The sequence below is a fragment of the Pteropus medius genome, unplaced genomic scaffold, assembly GCF_902729225.1.
Source record: "Pteropus medius unplaced genomic scaffold, Ma_sr-lr_union100, whole genome shotgun sequence".
Classification (NCBI taxonomy): domain Eukaryota; kingdom Metazoa; phylum Chordata; class Mammalia; order Chiroptera; family Pteropodidae; genus Pteropus; species Pteropus medius.
In genome coordinates, this window is record NW_024342469.1 from 2,914,079 (window position 1) to 2,929,804 (window position 15,726).

The 15,726-nt window shown below is 52.7% G+C and overlaps 1 pseudogene; it reads right to left on the reverse strand.

Moving 5' to 3' along the window:
- Positions 1–232: 232 nt before the first annotated feature.
- On the reverse strand, positions 233–346 carry LOC120603023 (uncharacterized; annotated as a pseudogene).
- Positions 347–15,726: the final 15,380 nt, after the last annotated feature.

The window sequence follows — 15,726 nt, forward strand, 5'->3', positions numbered from 1 at the left end:
TCACTGGATTTTCTACATAGCTGATCATATCTTTTTAACTGAAGTATGTTTCACATATAATGCTGGATAACTTTAAGGTGTACATGTTAATATGATAATTTATATATTGTAATCTGATTGCAGAGATCCTGTCATCTGCAAATAAAGACAGTTTTACGTCTTTTTTTATGATTTTTATTTATTATTTTAATAAAGACATTTTTATTTATTTTTATTTAATTTATTTTTTTTACGCCTATAGCACCTGGTCTTCCCAGGTGGTCTCCCATCCAAATACTAACCAGGCCCGACCCTGCTTAGCTTCCTACATGGGATCAGGCGTGTTCAGGGTAGCATGGCCGTAGACTGACTTCATTTTTTAAAAAATCTAAATGTCTTTTATTTATTTTTCTTTCTGAATTTCCTCACTAGAGCCTCCGGGACAATGATGGATAAAGTGTTGAGAGCAGACACCCTTGTCTTGTCCCTGGTCTTAGCAGGAGGGGACAACATTCAGTCTCTATCATTAAGTGTGATGTGAATTGTTGGTTCTTGCGGATTTCTTTTCTCAGCTCGAGGAAGTCCCCTTCTATTTCTAGTTTGCTGTTTTTATTTTATTTTTTTAAATCAGGAATGGATGTGGGTTTCGTCAAACGCTTTATCTTCATCTTTTGAGATGATCGTATGTTTTTTTTCTTTTTTATGTTTGTTAATATGGTGAATTACATTGTTTCTAATATTAAACCAACCTTGCATTCTTAGATAAACCTCTTCGTCATGATGTAATTATCCTTTTTATACATTGTCGGGTTCAACTCGCTAAAGGATTTAGAATGTTTTCATCTATGTTCTGTAGTTTTGTCATGAAATAAGTTGGGAAATACATCCTCTTCTTCAGTATTTCGAGAGTTTGCGTAGACTTCCTTAAGTGTTTCGTAGAATTCAGTAGTGAAAACATCTGGACCTGGAGTTTCCTTTGTTGAATTTTAATTTCTTTACTAGAGATAAGAATATTCAAGGTATCTATTTCTTGAGTGAGCTTTGGAGGTCCGTGTCTTTCAAAGAATTTGATCATTTTATCTAAGTTGTTGAATTCATAGGCATAAAGTCGTGCATAACAGTTCCTTATTATCCTCTTAATATCTGCAGAATCGGTAGCAATGCCACCTCCCTCATTTCTGATTTTCCTAAGTAATATTTTCTCTCTTTTTGTCCTGATTAGCCTGGCTGGAGTTTTTTTTTTAATCAGTTTTATTGATCCTAAAAAGAGTGCCTTTAGTTTCATTTTTTTTCCCTCTGCTATTTTTCTCTATTTCTTTTTCACTTTGCTCTCTTTAATTTTCTTCCTTTGGCTTACTTCGGCTTTAATTTTTCTCTTTTTCTAGTTTCTTAAGATGGGACTGAGGTCGCCGATTTGAGATCTTTCTTTTTTTTGAACATAGGCATTTAGTAGCATCTCCAGCTTCGCTAAGCTGTGCTGTAGTAGCTTCTCGCAAATTAAAATGTGTTGTTTTCATTTTCTAAAATACTTTCTAATTTTACTTTTGATTTCTTTGATTCCTGAAGTGTAAATTGTTCAGTTTCCAAGTATTTGAGGATTGTCTAGGTATCCTTATGCTGCCGGTCTCCATTATGGCAGAGAACATATTTTGCGTGACTTGTATCTTTTTACATTTTATGAACCAGAATGTGATCTATCTTGGCAAACGTTACATGTAGATATCCAGTTGTCCCAGCCCTTGTTGAAGAGACTATTCTTTCCCCATCGAATGGCCTTGGCACCGTCGTTGAAAATCAATCGGCCATAGATGTATGAGTTTATTTCTGGGCTCTCAGATTTATTCCATTGGTCTCTGTGTCTATTCTCTTGCCAATACCACGCTGCTTTGGTTACTGCAGCTTCGTGGTCTGCAGTAATTGGGAAGTGTGAGTCTTCCAACTTTGTTATTCTTTTTCAAGACCGTCTTGGCTGTTCGAAGCCCCTTGCCATGCCGTATGAAACTGAAGATTTTTTCCATTGTTGTAAAAAAAAAGCTGTTGGAATTTTGCTAGGGGTTGCATTGAATTCGTGGATCATGTTGAGCAGTATTCCCATCTAACGATATTCAGTCTTCCAATCCATGAACATGGGACGTCATTCCATTTATTCAGATCTTCTTTTCAATCATCTCTAAAGACGTTTACGTTTTTCTAAATGTTAATTACTTGCCCGTGTAGGCGCCGTTTCCAGGGTTCCTAATTCCTTTCTGTAGAACCATCTTTCCCTCGGCTGCTTTTCCCCTGCAGGAGGGACCTCTCTGACGTACATCGTAGCGCCGCTGTGCTGCTGGCGAAGTTATTCCTTCTTTTGCGTGTTTGACGATGTCATTATTCCACTTTTGCTTTTAGAAAATATTTCGCTGGGCAGGTATTTGCTGAAATTATTTTTTGAAAGAAATTTTTGACTTAAAGGTAGTTATAGGTTGACAGTTTTTCTTCCGCTACCTTGACGATGTTGCTTCGCGTTCCCACTCGCGTTGCTCCTGACGGGGAATCTGCTAGCGTGCTTTTCTTCCTCTCTACGTAATATTTATTCTGCTTTTAAGATGTTTCTCTTTATCACCGTTTTTGAGCAATTTGATCATGATGTGCCTTGGTGTAGTTTTTCTTCCTGCTCCCTGTGCTTGGATTGTGTTGGGCTCTTGGATCGATGGGTTTATAGCTTTCAAAATTTTGGAACAATTTTGCTCATTTCTTCCAATATTTTTTCTGTTCCTCACCTCCTCTCCTTCAGGGATGCTAAGGACACACACACGCGGCTGCTCGAGGTTCCCCTGCCGCTCACCGATGCTCTTTCTTCTGTGTTTTGTCGTGGATACTTGTCTTTTGCTACATCTCCAAGGTCCTCTTTTCTTCTGCGGTATCTAATTTTCCACTAATTTCATCCACCGTGTTTTTTCCTCACGCATTGTAGTTTTCAGGGAAGCTTGATTTGAATCTCTTTTCCTCCTCGTCTCCACTTTATTATTTGAACCTGTAGGATCCGGGTAGGACGTCCTCCTCCGCCGATTCTAACATCTGTGTGAGTTTCGTGTCAGTATCGATTATTTCCTCATTATGGATCACGCTTCCCGCTTGTTCGCATGTCTCACCATCGTTGATTGGATGCTTGAAATCTGTGAAGTTTTACCTCGTTGGAAACTAGACGTTATTGTATCCCAGTAAATACTCTGGAGCTTCGCTCTGGGGTGCAGCTGAGTTACTTGGAATCGGTTTGATCCCTTGGGTCTTGCTTCCATGATGGGTAAGTCCTCAGTCTAGGGCCAGTTACTCTCCAGTACTGTGGTAAGACCTTTCCGAGTACTCTGCCCTCTTCACCCAAATGCCTTGGCAGAATCAGGAATCTTTCCAATCTGACTGGTGGGACAGGCATTGTTCCCAGCTCTCCAAGAACACGGGGAGCTGTTTCCTTTATCCTTCAGGTCGGTTCCCCCATAGGCCTCAAGCCGTGGTCAGTACTCTGGGGAACACCGAGGGGACCCTCCGCACAGCCCCAAGGTTCTCTGTGCAACTTTCTCTTCTCCGACACTATGTCCTGTCAGCTCCAGCCGCCCTGGTCTTCCCCGACGCTCAGCTCCATCTTTGCAACTCTGAGACCTGCTCAGGTCCCCCACCCTGTACTGTGGCCTGGGAACTCCCTCGGGGCAGAAAGCTGGGGCCTTTACAGGGCTCGCCTTGTTCCCCATCTCAGGATCATTTCATTTCATTGCCTGATGTCGTGTCTTGAAAACCGCTATTTACTATATTGTCTGGTTCTTTTCATTGGTTCAGGTGGGGAGTAAAAAGAGCCTGTTACTCGCCTTGGCCAGAAGAAGCACTCCCTCCTTTTAAACCACGTATTGGCCACCTCCTTCTTGCTGGGTGTGTGATCCCAGCAAAGCTGCACGAAACTCCGGCCCTCTCCTGCCCGCAAGCCCGCCCCTCCCTACCACCTCCCCAGGGATCGCAAGGCTGGGGGTGGGGAGACTTACGAGGTTTCAGCACAAGGGGAGGTTGAGATGGGGTTTGACAAAGGTACTGGGGCTGTTTGGCCAAGATGCGTTACCTGGACAAAGGCCAGCCGGCCAGAAACAGCGTCCTGGTGAGGATGCTCAGAGGCTCTGTTCACAAAGACAGGGTGAGCCAGCTGTTTCCAGGGCTCGTGACGCCGACGTGGAGCCAGCCTGGACCCCTAGGTTATGGTTCGCGTTGCTGTTCAGAGAACATTTTTCCCTGAATCAGCTAAACAGACTGATGGCACAGCAGAAAAGGGTGACAGGTCAGGAAGAAGGACGAGAACCAGTGTACACAGGTGGGGGCAGAGGGACAGCCAGCTGAGGGGCTCACTGTCATCCAGGCTGCACCGTTCAGCTGAGCCTGGAATTATGGTAACGAAGGCCGTAGTCATCGCCAACTGGTTCTTGAGAGCCACTGTGCTTGGGGCATGGCCATTGGTCATCTCGTTTGGTCCAAACAGTGACCGGTGGGGTCACTTGTATCTGTTCCCATTTGGGGCGGTGGTTACTGAGGCAGGTGCTTATCCGGGGAGGTAGCATTCTCCCTCACCATGTCCACAGCACAGTGGAGCAAACTGTGCCCTTGGGATCGGAGCGAAGGTGATGTAAAGCACGCCCCTCTCTGGCAGGGTCACTGCTCGTGTTGTCACATGCTAGACAAGGCAGTCTTGACAGGAGGGGCTGCCAGCGCTGACCCTGGGGTCCTGTCTGACGCCAGGGCTGTGATGAGTCACCAGCAAAGTCGAGGACCTCCCGGCTCCCTAACCAGTGGCAGCGCCAGCAAGTGTGTGTGCGTCTGCACGTGTGTGTGGCAGTGGGGACTCCCAGAGGTCAAGGTCTCAGCCCCGGCTTACAACTGTCACAAGGATGTGGCAGCCGGGGTTAAGCCGGGCGGCTGATCTGGCTTTGATGCTGACCCTCCGGGAGTCCGGGGTGCCAGAGGCAGGACCACCCGCCCGGACCCTTCATGGAACACCGCGTCGACCCAGGTTCCTCGACCCGCGTGAAGCTCCCCAAAGGCTGAAAGAAAAGCTGGCCAGGGCTGCCCGAGCCGCGGGGGACCAGCCCCTGGCACCTCCCCGTGGGGGCTGCTGTGCTCAGCAAGGGGCAAAGGGCCTTCCTCGTGCCGTTCACTGGGTGGACGCCTGTGGGGCGCCCGCCACGTGCCGGTGCTGTTCTGGGCACAGGGAATGCAGGAGTGAGCAGCAGCGGAAGTCCCTACCCACGTGAAGTGACAATAAACCACGTCTCTTGAACCAGACAATGCATGAAGTAGACACTGGACCAGCAGGTGGCTGTGAGCATGCACAGGGACGGGGAGATGGGGATCCCGCAGAGAAGAGGTTGAAGTTTCACTGAGAGGTGACATTTTAGCAAAACTGGGAGTGAGCCAGGCAGAGGGCTGAGGGAGGAGTGTTTCAGGCCAAGAGGGTGTCAGGGGCAAAGGCCCTGGGGCAGGGGAGAGGTCAGCGGGCTCGAGCGTCTGGGAGGCTGCGGGTCTGACGGGGGCTGTATGGACGGAAGCCAGAGCAGGCAGCCCCGGTGACCCCGACACGAGGAGACAATGGCCATGATCCTGAAGCGCGGTGGCGGTTCACGGAGGTTCAGACTAGAGGCGGTGAGGGGCCAGATTCGGGACACATTTGGAGGGCAGAAGCCCAGGATTTGCTGACAGATTAAATGTGGGGTTTGGGAGAAAGACGGGAGCCAAGGGTGAGTTTGTTCTGAGCGACCGGAAGGATGCAGCTGTCATTTCCTGCATTTCAGGATGGGGAGGTCGGGGCTGGGGACGTTAGGCGGTGGTCAGAGTTTAAAGCTTTGAAACTGGAGAGATTCTGAGGAGTTGCGCATAGATGCAGGGGAGAAACTCCGGAACCGTCCCCTGGAGAACAGCAGGGTTAGGGCTGGAGGATGAAAACCAGCCAGCAAAGAGGCGGCCAGGAGGGACGAGGAGACAGGGCCGGGGGTGGCGGTCGGAGCCATGTCACTGAGAGCCGCATCACAGCAGGTCTGAGAGCAGCAACTGACCATAGGCTGAGGGACGTGAAGGTGTCCTTTGGTGGCCTTGCAGTGGGCCACATGGAGCAGTGGGGGAGGAGAGAGGCTCATGGGAGAAGGGGCGACAGTTGGAGACAAGCAGGTGACTCTGGAGGGACTTGGCTTCGCAAAGGGCAGAGCAAGGCTGGCAGCTGGACGGAAGGACGGGTCAAAAGCAGGGTTAAGGGGGGAGGGATCGCGGCCTGTGGGACGCTCGTGGAGGGGCTCGGCCTGCGGCATAGTTACCCGGGGCGCGTAGCTCGGAACAGCGTGGGTGTGGCAGCCCGGCCTGGCAGGAACCTTCTGGCTGCCTCTGCTTCCAGAGCTGGGAAGGCAGGGCCGGAGCTGAGATGCAGCGGGCAGGCTCGGGTGACAGGAGCAGAGGGGTGCGGCCTGTGGGCAGAGGGGCTCCAGGTGGCAGGGGACCACCGTCCCGCCTGTGCAACCCAACTGCATGGGGACCACTTCCTCCAGGCAGGCGGCCGGATTTAGCACGCAGCGATTGTGCCAGACGAGGATTCCAAGCGGAGGCGGGCAGGGCTCGGGGACGCGTGCGGAGCATGATGGAAACGAAGAACCAACAGAGTCGGGGTGGGTGGGGGGGGCAGAGGCTGCAGAAGGTTCCGGGCGAGCCGGAGGGCTGTGGGGAGGGCACGGGAGGCAGCGGGGCTTGGGGCGCCGGAAGCGGACATGTGCAGCAGTCCCGTGACAAGTCCCTCGCTGCGGCCGCGGAAGGGAGAGGCCGAGCGAGGCCGCGCTCCGTGCCTCGATTTCCTCATCTGGACACGGGAAGAGCAGCGCCACCTCAGTGTCGCCGGGGGCTCGATGAGACCCGCGTGTCTGGGCGTCCGTGGCCGCGCGCCGGCCTCTCCCGCCGGGCCGCCCCCCAGAGGGCAGTGCGGGATCACCTCTGGCCACACGCAGCCTCCCCGGCCAGGGAGCAGGAATCTCTGCGGACGCCGCTCTGCCTGCACCCGATTCTGCTCTGAACGCTCCTCTCGAGTTCTCTTTCCCGGCGCCCGCCCCGCATTTAAAGCGGTCGCCTCTCAGGGTGGCTCTGGGCGGCTCTGCACCCCGTCTCACAGAACCTTCGCGGCTGCACCGTCCAGCACCTACTGTCAACTTCATCTTATAGGGGAAGAAACAGAAGCTCCGAGAGGTCTAGCAACTTGGCCAAGGCCACACAGCTAGGGACGGAGGGGCTGAGGTTACAGTCGGGGGGATTTGGGCTCTGACCCCTCCACTCGGCTGCGGGGGTGCCATCACTGCAGACAGCGTCCCCAGCCTCCCTGCCACACTGTAATCGTCCAGCTTCTTTGCACTGGTCTTTATAGTCCCCTCCCCATCACCCACACCAGGGGGACAGGGACCTGGTCTGTCTGCAAAAGGCCTGGCACGTACCGGGCACTCGGTGACCACTGCTGGCAGTGGCTGGGATCCACTCCCAGCGCTAGGGCCGCACGAGTTCACAGGAGGAAAGGCGGGCCGAGGAGAGAAGTCCACCGTGGGCCTGCTTGTGGCAGCCGCGTCCCGGGTCGTGTCCCCATGCTCCCCCAGGACCTGCCCTGCCCCTGGGTCATGGCTCGTCCCCGCCACGTTCCAAATCTCAGCTGGGCCTGCGCCCTGCGCCCTGTGGCCTGCGGCAGGAAGGCAGATGAGCGTGCTCTGTACCCCGGAGAACCGGGCAGGGAGGCAGGACGGGGGCCCCTGGGAGGAGCAGAGGAGAAGGACGTGCCGGGGGCGGGCGGGCCGCCCAGAGAGGGGGGCAGCGCAAGGGCTGCGGGGCGGAAGAGCGCGGGGAGGAGCTGGGGCTCGGAGAGCTCCTGGGCGGGCCCATTATTTACGGGTAATTGCTGGGGACAGACTGCAGCCGGAAACCCTAAGTGCCAGCTCAGTGCCTCAAAGAAAGCCCTACCTGAGCGGGGCTCTGGGAACAAAGGCTCCCCGTAAACATGTCCCGAGGTGTGGGACCTCTGGTGACTCAAGGACCTCACATCCAGACACCGAAGTTGTGAAACCCGAATGCCTGATGGGCTGCTCGGCGTCTGCTGCGCTCGGTGACAGCGAAATGTTGACTCACCAAGCGTGAGTCATCGGCCGTACCTAGGAAAATACCCGAGTCACCCCCATTACGGCATTGTCGCTGCCAAAGCTCCGTAACCCAACCCCACGAAACTGGAGAAGGTGCCAGCTGGGCCGGCCCGGGAGGCAGGCCTGGCGAAGGCCGCTTTCCCCACGGGAGCCTCTGCGGTCGTGCCAAGCCACGGGCCCCGTGTGGCCCATTCACGGCCCAGAGACAGGGCCCACCGGGGCCACGGCCTCCCCCGCGGCTGACCCAGGCAGGGGCCCCGAGTCGGGCTGCCTAGGAGAGGCAGTGGCCTCGGGCGGCCAAGGGGGCCAGGAGGGTGTGTGTGGGGGTGTCCTGACCAGCCACATGCCACCACATGGGCCACCGGACGGTTACCCTTCACGAGCACCCATCCTGTGCAGGCACGTGTGACCTCACCCTCTCCACAAAGTAAGTGCCCCTATCCCCACTCTGTGGATGGTGACACTAAGCCTCAGAGAGTCTGCCACTGGCCCAGGGTCACTCGGCTAATATGTGACAGCCCTAGGTCACCCCCGGCCCACCCGACTCCAAGTCCACGCTCTGTCTGTAGTGACCTGCTGTCACCTGATGTGACGATGCGCAAGCCAGTGAAGGGCCCTGCCTCGTCTTAAGGGACACGCTCCAGGGCCATACGGCCACCCGCCCGCACGGGACGTGCACTGCGGAGCCGGCGCGGGCCCGGGGCCTCCGACTGCGGGCGGCCCGGGCTGGCCCACCCACGAGCCGGTGCTCCCATGCTCTTAATCAGTCAGATATGTTTCTGGAATAAAACCGCATCAGCATTTTTATTTTCAAGTTCAGACAAAGATTTTCTTTTTCTCTCCCCAACCTTCCCTCCACACGGGTGAGGCTAATCCTCTCGCCTTGACTGACGGGCCTCTGGGCCCAGCCACACACGTGAGGAAGTGACGTCTCGGCGGCCCCGGGCCCTTCAGGTTCCGAAGCCCACGACCCGGAGTTGCTGCCACCGCGCACGTCTGAGTGACGGCGAACCTGCGCGGGGCCTGCCTCTGCCGTGTCCGCGAACACAGGCTGGCGCTGCCCCCCGGGAACGTGCAGTCTCCCCTTCCTTCCCAACGGCCCCGGGGCGAGGGGGTGGTCGGCTGGGAGCGGCCGCGGGGAGCTCACAAAAGCTCCCTGTGGGTGGAAGAGGAACTGGGACAGTAAAAAGCAGACGTTCATGGGGACAAGGACGGGGGTGGGAAGGAGAGGGATGTGCAGGGAAGCCCAGGGGTGAGCCGGCTCTTCGGGAAAGCCACGGGCAGGGAAAAGCCTCTTTGCAGAGATGGGGGGCTTACCAGGGCTGCAGAGTACACGCCAGAATTTCTTCTACCCCCCCCCTCCCCCCGTGTCGAGTCTCTGCTTCTGAAACTGAACTTGACATCTATTTTCATTAAAGTGGGGGTGGGGGGCGGGGGGGAGGCAAACTCACCGCAGTAAATTTCTCGGGCGTTATGTTCGGGAAGGTCTCCACGAAGCGACATTTAAGCAGAGTCCCAGCGGCTGAGTCGGAATCATCCAGGTGAGGCCGAGGGGAGGTAGTTACAGGCAGAGCTCACAGCATGAGATGCCCGGGGAGGGAACCGAGGGACAAGTCAGGCAGGCTCGGCTCGGCAGGTGCTTGTGCCATTCTCAACGAGTCAACGTGGGGCCTGTCCCAGGCACTGCGGGATGCTTGACACCCGGGCCTCTGCCCACTGCATGTCAGTGGCATCCTAAATGGTGGGGACGACTCATGCTCCCACATTCCCGAATGCCCCCTGGTGGGAGTCGGGGGTACTGCCACCAGGGAACTCGGTTGTCAGGTGTGTGTGTGTGTGGAGGGGGCGGTTGGCGGAGTTAAGAGACACAGACACAGACGGGGAGTTTGAGGCACGGTCTGGGGCATGACAGTGTTAGGACTGAGAGGCAAGCGGCCCCTGGATCAAACTGCCTCGAATGTCATATTGGGGAGCAAGCCACTGAAGATTTCTGGGTAGGGCAGTGAGGACCGATTTCTGCTCTGGAAAGATCACCGGCTGCCAGGCGATGTGCACTTCGGAGGGCGTTAAAATCGAAGGCAGAGGCCTGGGATTGTCTTTGTGGAAAAGTTAATCGCAAACCCAGTTTCAGAGATGTAGTTATTTGGATTTTCTATTTCTTTTTTGTTTGCATTTTGTCTTTTACAGAAAAAATTCATTTAAGTTTTCGACTTTGGGGGCATGAAATTGTTCATGGTTCCCTTGAAGTCCCTCGTTTTTCTTGTAATGTCTGTAGGATTTGTAGTGATGTCCCATCTTTTACTGCTGGTATTGACGGTGTATTTTTTTTTTCCCCGTCCTGCAGGCTCACTGGAGATTTAACAGCTTCACTGACCTTTTTGAAGAACCAGCTTCTGGTTTCATCGATTTTCTCCACCTTCTGCGTCACCGAGTCCTATTTTGACCGGCACTGTTTCCTTCCATTTACTCTGCATTTCATTCACTCTTCCTTCTCTAGCTTCTTACACTAGGAACCAGTTCGTTGGTTTCAAAATCACGTTTTCTAACAAAGCGATTTAAAGCTCCAAATTCTCCTTAAACGCAGCTTTAGCTGCATTTCAAGAATTTTCAAATATTGTTCCCTGAATCGGTTAAACATAAATTTGTTTTATAATTTCTTCTTCAACCCACAGATTATTTAGGAGCATGCTTTTTAATTTCTAAATAGATCATTTCCAGGTATCTTTTTGACATAGACTTTATGGCCAGAATTGAATTCTGTTATGTGAAATCATGCATATCCTGTGCAATTTCAGGCATAAAAACATTAGGATAGAATTCTGTGAGCAAAATGAAATGAAAATGCAGATTTGAGGGGAAAGTGAGATTATTTACAAATATTAAAAGCATGGTATTTTTAAAATGGATTAGGGTAGGCACATTTTTCTGTATTTTGATTGTTGAAATCATTTGAGGGTGATGGAGTAGATCTACTTTAAAGTATCTTTACTATTTGCTGCAAATTGTATCAAGTTTGAAGACAACTGAGCTAAATAATGAAATTGGAGAGTCCTTTTGTTTTAAGATGGGTGAGACTTGAGCCTGTTGATGGAAGAGGCTGAAGACACAGGACAGAGGGTTGCCCGTGAGGTACCTGTGGAAATGGGCCCAGTGGCACCCACTGCCCGTGTGAGGGACCGGCCGGGACCGTAACAGGAGGGAGGGAGGGCAGCAGGTGCAAACACCGAAAGCGTGAAGGTCTGGTGTGAGAAATGGAGGTGGTTTCTGTTCACAGGCCCCGGTGAGGGAAGTGAGGGGAGGTGGGGAGAATTAGGGTCACACAGCTGCGTGGAGTCTGGGGGTGCCGACGAGATGAGGTATAGGAAGTCCTCGCTTAACATCATCAATAGGGAATCAAACCCAGCATCGCCACGGGCGAATCGCTATAAACAGGAGTTAAGCTCCGAAGCGTCTCATCATTGCAACAAGAACTTTGAAGGGAACGACCTCGTCCGGGACCCTGCTGTGTGAGGCCCAAGTCTCTGCGGGCACTCACCGCAGCTGCAACTGCAGTCTGACGATTCGATACACGTAGCAGTAGCAGACCGGGAGGGGCATGGAGTCACCGCGCCACTAGTCCCAGCCCTGAGCGCGGCTGTATGACAGGCATGTCCAGGTGTTCCCTGGAAGCGTTAGCAACACCTGCCCCCCAGCAGCTGTTTGGAGCAGGTGGTCTTGACACGTCAATCAATCAACGGCAGAGCCCAGGGATTAGAAGGGACAGATCACGGTGGACCCAAGTCCTTGGAGGGCTTCCTGGAGGAGGGCGTTCCGGTGGGGCCCGCAGGGAAGTGCAGGGCTGGGAACAGTGAGGAAGGGCCCTCACGGATCCTGTGGGTAAGACAGGGGTCGGGCGGCCCTGAGCCTCACCTGGCTCTGCCCGCTGCACAGCCGCCTCCTCTTAGGGCTGTACCCCGCCCCCCAGGAGCTGCAGCAGAACAGCTGCCATTGGCCAAGCATCTGAGACCGAGCCCCTCACACAAACCATGGAATTTAATCCTCACCCCAATTCCTGCTTGACGGGCGAGGCAGACAGTGATGCCTGGATGCCCAGTGACTTGCTGAGCTCCTGGAGTTGGGACGGTGACCCCGGTTTGTATCCTTCCACTCGGCTGGGCCGCCATACGAGTGAGACTCCCCAGCTGGGGGCTCCCCACCCTCTCCCCTCCAGCCCGAGGGACCCTGCAGGTTTGTTTGTAACGTTTGTTTATAATCATGTGCTGTGGTCTTTGGGTCTGCGTTTGTTTACCACCGGCCTTCATGTTTCCTTCCTTCTAATAAACGTTTCCGGTGTGGACATCAAGGTCACGCTGGCCTCTCCGAGTGCAGTCCCTGTTATCTGGAAGAAAATGTGATTAGCAGCACGTCTTCCTAAGATGTTGGCAGAATTTGTTGATGAACTGAGCTGGAGGTTTCTCTGTGGAAGTTTCAAAGATTAAATATTTAAAATGTCATATTTTATTTCATTTTGTGTTTTGCTTTTAAAAAGAATTCGCTCATCTCATCTAACATTAAGAGTTTAAATTCATTAGCATAAAATAGTCACAGTGTTCTTTTATGGACTTTTTAATGTCCAGAGGGTCTGTAGTGATAATTTTGGGGGGGCCCTTTTTTCTTCACTGACCTACCTCATCACGGCTTTATCAATTGAATACATTTTTTCGAAAAAAAACAAAACACAAAAAACTTTTTGCTCTTTTTAAAAATTATTGTGGTCCTTTCTTGTTAATGTTCTGCTGTTGTGTTTTTCCTTTTTTTTTTCTTCAATTGTGGGTTTTCTTCTTCAATCGTTAAGTTCTTTTTATAACCACTAGGATGGTTAGTTAAGTCATCTGTCTTCTGCCTTCTCTCACATATGCAGTTAAGGCAGTAAATCTCCAAGAATACCTTTAGCCACAGCCCACGCACTTCGATACGTACTATCTTTAAATTCACATTCAGTTAAAAATGTTTTCTAATTTCCATTTCTTCATTTTGTCCCTTAGGTATTTGATATACTGATGAATTTCTAAAACTGGGGGGATTTTCTATTTATCTTTTTGGTATCGATATGTAGCCTAACTGTTCTAGGGTCAGGACATACTGCGCATGAGCTCGATCCTTTGAAACGTGCTGAGCTGTGTCTGATGGCGAAGCAAAAAGACCAATGTGGTAAGTGGTCCCATGCACACTTTAACAAGGTGAGTATTCTGCGATCGTTGGGTAGTGTTCTACATGTCAAACTGCACTGATCAAACCTTGAATGTCCTGATTATTTTTATTTTGTCTGCTTATGTCATCATTCGCTGAGAGGCCAGACACTGCGCGCTGACCACATGACGTGGCTGAGGCACGGAGGGAGACCGAGCGGCTCACTGGTCCCCGGACACGAGCCCCCTGCCCTTTGCTTCTGGTGATCGCTGCTTAGCTCCTGAAGGAAAGAACATCGGCATCTAAACTCAGAGAACTTCCTCTCGCAGCTGCCCTCCCTGGTGACATTTCACCCCTCAGGTTCAGGTTTTGACTTTCAGATGTCACCCCCAGAACGAACACACCCATCCTCTTCTTCAGCTCTAAGTACGGACATCGAACCTTTTCACTACATCTCTCTCTTCTGTGCTTGCCATCGTTTGGCCCCTTAGTGGTTCATTTTGGATATTTTCAGCTGGTCTCTCCCTTCCGTCTATGACTCTTTCCCTTTGTGTCTAAACTCAACGACTGATTTCTTGATTTTGGTTGTATTTCCATTTGATCCCATCGTGGCACATCCTGTCTTTCGTTGACATGTTCGACGTCAATTTTCGATCCTGGCTGCTGTGTCTTCGCACGTACTGGAGGGGCTGCTTTCCATTTCTGTCTGATAAGCCCCCCCCACGCTCGCTGCCATTAGCTCTGGTTTTGTTTCGATTTTCCTACCATGTTCTTTCATCACCTCATATTCGTGTGTGTACTAGAGAACACACATGAGAAATCAAATAATTTGAGACCTAGGATGACGTGATCTGGTGCCGGGTGCCGGGACAGCATCTCTGGGATGTCTGGTGGCAGCATGCCAGGGCCACTGAGGTTCAGCCTCTGGGAGGAGCGATTTCTGGTTCAGTATTGTTCTTCTGAGGCAGCCCCTTTGGGGTCTCAGTGTAAAGAAACGGAGGTTCGCCAGGCGTTCCCGTTGCCTCTGCCCTCCGCTCGAGGCGGTGACAGGTACCACTTGGTGGCTCAGACTCCGCTTCTTCTTCTGAAATGGAAACAGCTCCAGAAGAAAAGGCGGCCGGAACACGAGGCGCGTCCTCACCTGTATTCCCAGATCCTGGTGCTGTGATCCTTCACTGTATCCTGCTGACTCCCTGACAACTTCAAACGGCAGTTTTGAACGCACTGACCTGCGCGGCCGTGTCTTCGGGGATGCTGGGTGGGAACGAGGTGGGGGCCCTCCTCACCCGCGTGCCCTCTGAGACAATCCCCCTCATTTCCACGGCTTCGGGTACCAACGGCACGTGAGACCACCGACTCCAAGCGTGGGTCTCCAGCACCGACCTGCCTTCGGAGCGCTAGTCCTGTGCATCCAATTACTTTTAATCATTTCCACGCGGATGTCTCAACAGCATCTCAGACTTGCTCTGCCCAAAACAGAATTCTCGATTCTCTCTGCCCCAAACAAAACACATGTCAGAGTCATTCTCAGCATCGAGACTTTTCCAGCTCGGTGAAGGTGCGACCGCCTACCAAGTCGTTCACCAAAACCTCAGGAGTTTATTGCTTAATTCGCTCACACCATCTCAACAGTTGACCCATCTGCAAACTGGATTCTACCTCCAAAGCATCTCCCAGAGTCAAGTCTGTCACAGCCACTGCCACCACCACGCCTGTCCAAATCGCCATCGTCGACAGCCTCAGAAAGCCCTTCTGTACTTCTGTTCTTTTTCCTCCCCGACCCATTTTCCGCACAGCAGCAAAGCGCTCGGTGGGAAATGTGAAGCAGATCTTCTCACGCCTCTGCCTGGTACGACTCAGAGCTTCTCACTCCACTCCGAGTAGAGCCCGAAATCCTCTATGGCCTTGAAGCCCCTGCACGATGTGACTCCGGTTCCCCGGGACCTGGCCTCACTCATGCCCGTCTCCCGTCAGCAGGCTCTGACACCATGGCCACGCTCCTGGCCTGCGACCAAGCGAACCCCGCTACACCTGGGGCTCCCTTGTCCGGACTGCTCACCTCCCGCCCCCGGTCCTGTGCAGCTGGCGTCCTGTCAACCTTCTGGCCTCCGATCAGATGGGGCTGCCTCAGAAAGGAGACGCCAGTCACCACCCACGTCATCACCTGGTTTATTGTCTTCGTGGCATTCACTACAATACACGATGCTCGTTTATCTATTTGTGTGCCTGTTAATTTTCTGCCACTCTCATCCCAACGCAAGCCTCGAGAGACCACGGACTGTGTCTTGCTCACGGCCACATCCCAGCGCCTGCCTGGCACTGAGGCTCAGAGTCGCTGAGCAACTTGCTCGAGGCCACGCAGCTGGCGAGGAGCGAGGCTGAGGTGGTTGCGGATGTTCTCACGGCGGGGCCCGCG